Consider the following 6,308-nt stretch of genomic DNA (forward strand, 5'->3'; position numbering starts at 1 on the left):
ATTGAATTTTTGGTTTTAAATTCTTAATAATCATAACTCTTGTAACTTATCTTGTAACTCTATCATTACCTAACCTCAAAACCTTCTGTTTTGTCAGCATTAATTGTCGACTTTCTATAGAATTTAAATTAAGAATTTACTTGTTGGCTTAGTATTTTATTATATATAACGACTACAATAGAATGTAGTTGTAAGCCGTACTATAGAATGGATATAAATTCACTTGAACGTGTCCAGAGTAGGATGACTAAGTTAATTCCCCAAATTAGAAATCTTTCATATGAAGAAAGATTAACAAAGCTTAAATTGCATTCACTGGAAAGGCGAAGAGTTAAGACATGATAGAGGTTTACAAGTGGATGAATGGACATAACAAAGGAGATATTAATAGGGTATTAAAAGTATCAACACAAGACAGAACACGAAACAATTGGTATAAATTGGATAAGTTTAGATTTAGGAAAGATTTGGGAAAATACTGGTTCAGTAACAGGGTTGTTGATTTGTTGCGTAACGTGGTGGAGGTGGGGTCCCTCGATTGTTTCAAGCGCGTGTTGGACAAGTATATGAGTGGGATTGGGGGGTTATAGATAGGAGCTGCTTCGTATGGGCCAATAGGCCTTCTGCAGTTTCCTTTGTTCTTATGTTCTTACAATTATTCTCATCAAATAATTAAGCTAATTAGTGATGGGTTGCTTTTAGGAACTTGCAATCATTCCTTATAGTTTTTTTTATTAAGAACCTGAACAAGTTATTTATTAATTCCTTTTTATTAAGAACTTCATTAAAACTACCAACCCTGCCAGATTATGGTCATTCTATGTCAGAGTGCATTAAAAAATATCATGATTTCAATCATGAACTTTTGAACAGAACTCTTATTCGGAACTCTTCTACAAATTACTGGGCCAGGTTAACATTATTCAACAAATAACATAATATATATATCATTCAAAAGCATTTATTACCATATCCAGAATATTTTTCATTAATATTTATTACTCTCCATTTTCCAGAAAGTACAAAAATACCCAACAACAAGCCATACTACAGGATGTATGAATATTTGTAGATTTATTGATTACACAATTCATATGATCACATTTTATGATTATCTTACTGACCTCTTACTCCTAAAGCTTGTGAGGTTGTTAATCAACTAAGATACATTTTTTATTTTATTAAATTTAACAGCCTACAAACTGTGTAATAGTACAACTGAAAATCTGTCATTAAAACAAATATTAATCATTAATTTCATTATTTGCCTCTTTCTCCTCATATTTAATACCATTGTCCTCATCCTTCATGGGGAAGTTATTATGATATGAGCCTTCATAATCAGGATAGTCATCCTTTGGCTCCTTGATTTTGATATTCTCCTCTTCTTCTCTTGGCACACGCTCACGTCTTTCTCGGTCCCGTTCTCTACCACGTTTTTTGATATTCTCCTCCTCTTCTCTTGGAACACCTTCACGTTTTTCTCGGTTGCGTTCTCTGCCAGGTTTTTTTTATATTCTCTTCTTCTTCCCTTGGAATACGCTCACGTCTTTCTCGGTCCCGTTCCCTGCCATGTTTCCCCTCACGTGACTTTGATCGTCTATTGCGGTCACAGGAGCGTGATCTACGATGTCTCTTCTCTCTATTATCACCTTCCTCTGGTTCTGTTGCATCACGTTCACGAGAACGAGATCTTTGACGCTTCCGATCTCTGCTGCGTGACCTCCTGCGTCTATCCCTTGGTTCTCGTTCTCGACTGCGGGTGTGCCTACTTTCAGGGTCACGATCCCTATCAACTCGTTCTCGATTATTACTCGTCATACGATCTGCATCCCTTGCACTACCAACACGTCTAAGATAATCTTCACGACCAGGGTTTTCATTTACATCTGGTCTGCCACGACGCGTGCTTCCCAGACCTCCACCTAATCTTCGAGACAACCAGCCCTTGGTTGTGCGAGCACGCACTATATATATATATATACGTCGACCAAAACTCGACGATTGTCAATCTTCTTTCCATCAGCATGTTTGCGAGCCGAGTGCATGTCTCGCTCGTGTTCATATTCGATAAATGCGTTCCCCGAGGCTTTCCTGTCTTAATGTTGTAAACCATAACAATCTTCTTAATAGGTCCATAGATTTCAAAATTTCTTCTTAGCTTAGACTCCGTTGTATCATAATTAATGCGGGAAACAAAGAGTGTCTTGCAAGGGTCTCCAGTTGCAGATTCATTATTGTGAGGGTCCCATAGAGCAATGTCTTGTTCTAATTTGTACTGGATTTGTTCTGCCTTTTCCTTACGCATGCGGTCCAATCTGTCCTTACGAGTTTCTATTATTGTTGGAGGTGGGGTGTCTTTCGGATCCTCAAATTTTTGTATTAAATTGCCCAAACCCGAGTAACCATCTGTCCTTTTCTCCCATGTTAATTTTTCAATTGGTGGAAGATATGGGATTGGGTCTCTTGGCGCAAACAGCGCCAATAAATTTTGGGGTAAATATTGCGTCATTTTCTCTGTCACGATCACGGCTGACGTAGATAATACACTAGGAAGCTTTACATGAGAAGTGTTGTATATATAGCGCCGGGAGAGAGTTGTATACTTAGCACATGAAGAGTACTGTATAAGTTGCGTTGCGTCGGGAGAGGGTTGTATATGTAGCGCGGAGGACTACAACTTCGCCGACCCACCTCACTCATACTGGAGATCCTACAACTTTCCAGACGACAGTCAGTCACAGACGTCCTACATGTAGGAAAAGAAGCATACAATCTAGGGCTATCAATCACCCTAAATAGTATATCAAGTCACATTGGCGTAGATGGTAATGAATAAGCAGACTCACTAGCAAAAACTACCACTGCTCTACCTGTTGAACAGGATAACATATCTCCGAGTTTTTCACAGACTAAGGAGTAAATCAAAAGGAAAATGCTCCCAACTATCAAAAGTCGCCACAGAGCCAAAGTAACAAAGGTAAGATCCACTGCGATGTGTAACAGGGTTGTTGATTTGTGGAACCAATTACCGCGTAACGTGGTGGAGGTGGGATCCTTCGATTGTTTCAAGCGAGGGTTGGACAAGTATATGAGTTGGATTTGGTGGATATAAATAGGAGCTGCCTCGTATGGGCTTATGTGTACGAACGCGCCACTAGGTACAAGCCTGGCAAAAAGATTTGCAGAGACATTGCATTAGCCAAACACAGACGTGGTTACAAGTACTGTTTATTACCTCTACTGCTTAGAGGTAATAAACCCAGTAGTTAAAGAATGTCATGTCATAAAAAACCTAAGATCATAAGAATGCCTAAGATCATAAGAATGATGATAACTGCAGAAGGCCTACTGGCTCAAACGAGACAGCTCCTATTTATATCCACCCAATCCCATTCATATATGTCCAACTAACACTTGAAATAATCAAGGGATCCCACTTCTACTACATCCCCTACTTGGGGATGGGGTGTGGGCTAGACGTTAACCTATTTAAAAATATTCTAAGCAAAGCCCAGGAACGTAGTATACCATATAAATTGAATAGATCGAATACTAATGATCCAAAGTGGATAACAAATGATCTGTAGAACCTTATAGGTAAAAAGAGAGCGTGGTACAAAAGGATTAAGAATTGGGAAGTTAGTTTAGAACAGGAATTCGTACAATTGGTTAGAAATGTTAAAAAAAGAGACAAGGAAAACAAAAAGAAACAACGAAGTTCGCGTAGCAGGGCAAGCGAAGACAAATCCTAAAGTTCTTTTATTCAGTTATATCGAACTAAGACTAGGGAAAGGATAGGTCCATTAAAAACTGAGACAGGTCAAATAACGGAAAATGACGAAGAGATGAGTAGTATTTTTAATAAATATTTTATATCTGTATTTACTAAAGAGGAACTTAACAATATGCCTTCAGCCGAACAAGTATATATGGGTGGGGATGAGGACAGGTTGAATAGTTTAGCAGTTACCCGGGGGGACCTAATTAAACAAATAGTAAAACTAAAACCAAACAAATCCCCTGGGCCGGATGAAGTGTTACATAAGGTAGTGTTACAAAGGTAACTGCAGAAGGCCTATTGGCCCATACGAGGCAGCTCCTATCTATAACCACCCAATCACACTTATATACTTGTCCAACCCGTGCTCGAAACAATTGAGGGACCCCACCTCCACCACGTTACGCGGTAATTGGTTCCACAAATCAACAACCCTGTTACCGAACCAGTATTTACCCAAGTCTTTCCTAAATCTAAACTTATCAAATTTATACCCATTGTTTCGTGTTCTGTCTTGTGTTGATACTTTTAGTACCCTATTAATATCTCCTTTGTTATGTCTATTCATCCACTTGTAAACCTCTATCATGTCACCTCTAACTCTTCGCCTTTCTTCGCCGCTTAAATGCAATTTAAGCTTTGTTAATCTTTCTTCATATGAAAGATTTCTAATTTGGGGAATTAACTTAGTCATCCCGGGAGCCGGTCGGCCGAGCGGACAGCACGCTGGACTTGTGATCCTATGGTCCTGGGTTCGATCCCAGGCGCCGGCGAGAAACAATGGGCTGAGTTTCTTTCACCCTATGCCCCTGTTACCTAGCAGTAAAATAGGTACCTGGGTGTTGATTTGTCACGGGCTGCTTCCTGGGGGTGGAGGCCTGGTCGACGACCGGGCCGTGGGGACACTAAAGCCCCGAAATCATCTCAAGATAACCTCAAGATATCCTACGGTGGACACGTTCAAGTGAATTTATATCCATTCTATAGTACAGCGACCAAAACTGAACTGCATAATCTAAATGGGGCCTAACCAGAGCAAGATATAGCTGAAGAACCACACCAGGTGTCTTGTTACTAACGCTTCGATTAATAAATCCCAGTGTCCTATTTGCCTTATTACGAACATTCATGCATTGATCCTTTTGTTTTAAATTCTTACTTATCATAACTCACAGATCCCTCTCGCAATTCGATTTCGCAATCTCAACACCATCTAGCTCGTATCTTGTAACTCTATCATCATTACCTACCCTCAAAACTTTACATTTATCAGCATTAAACTGCATCTGCCAATCCTTTGACCATTTCAAAACCCTATTTAGACCAACTTGAAGTGATAGGGAGTCTTCTTCCGTGTTAATTTCCCTGCCGATTTTTGTATCATCGGCAAATTTGCAAATGTTGCTACTCAAACCTGAATCTAAATCATTGATATATATTATAAACAACAGAGGTCCCAGGACAGAGCCTTGAGGTACTCCACTTACAACATTTTCCCACCCTGACTTAACCCCATTTATACTAACTCTCTGTTTCCTTTGGGATCGCCATGCCCTAATCCATCTTAATATAGCACCTCCAATACCATGAGCCTCAATTTTTTTAATCAGTCTCTCATGTGGCACCGTATCAAAAGCTTTGCTAAAGTCAAGGTACAAGACATCACAATCCTTACCACTGTAAGCCTCAAGTATGCTGGAATAAAAAGATAGCAAATTTGTTAAACATAAACGGCCATTTGTAAAACCATGTTGCGACTCATTTATTAATTTGTGATTTTCAAGATGAAGACGAATTTTATTTGCAATTATCGATTCAAGTAACTTTCCCACAATAGACGTTAGGCTAATTGGTCGATAGTTTGACGCAGGTGATCTATCTCCTTTCTTAAAAATTGGTATAACATTAGCAACTTTCCATAACTCTGGCGCTCTGCCTAACTTTATTGATTTATTAAATATGGTAGACAGTGGGTCGCAAAGCTCCTCTTTGCATTCTTTAAACACCCTGGCAAACACTTCATCCGGCCCTGGGGATTTGTTTGGTTTTTTAACTCTTTGTTTAATTAATTACATCCTCCCTGGTAACTGCTAAACTAGTCAACCTGTTCTCGTCCCCACCCACATATACTTGTTCGGCTGAAGGCATATTGTTAAGTTCCTCTTTAGTAAATACAGATATAAAATATTTATTAAAAATACTACTCATCTCTTCATCATCATCTGTTATTTGACCTCTCTCAGTTTTTAATGGACCTATCCTCTCCCTAATCTTTGTCCGGTATAACTGGAAAAATCCTTTAGGATTTGTCTTTGCTTGCTCTGCTATGCCAACTTCATAGTTTCATTTTGCTTTCCTTATCTCTTTTTTAGTATTTCTAACCAGTTGTACGAATTCCTAACTCTGTTTCCTTTGGTACAGCCATGCCCTATTCCAACTTAATATAGAACCCCCAATACCATGAGCCTCTGTCTATTTAATCAGTTTTCATGTGGCACTGTATCAAAAGCTTTGCTAAAGTCAAGGA

The 6,308-nt window shown here is 39.0% G+C and overlaps 1 pseudogene; it reads right to left on the minus strand.

Annotated features, from left to right (window-relative positions):
• Nucleotides 1-1,244: 1,244 nt before the first annotated feature.
• Nucleotides 1,245-2,512, minus strand: LOC138370745 (U1 small nuclear ribonucleoprotein 70 kDa pseudogene; annotated as a pseudogene).
• Nucleotides 2,513-6,308: the final 3,796 nt, after the last annotated feature.

The sequence above is a fragment of the Procambarus clarkii genome, chromosome 33 (genome assembly GCF_040958095.1).
Source record: "Procambarus clarkii isolate CNS0578487 chromosome 33, FALCON_Pclarkii_2.0, whole genome shotgun sequence".
NCBI classification, from domain to species: domain Eukaryota; kingdom Metazoa; phylum Arthropoda; class Malacostraca; order Decapoda; family Cambaridae; genus Procambarus; species Procambarus clarkii.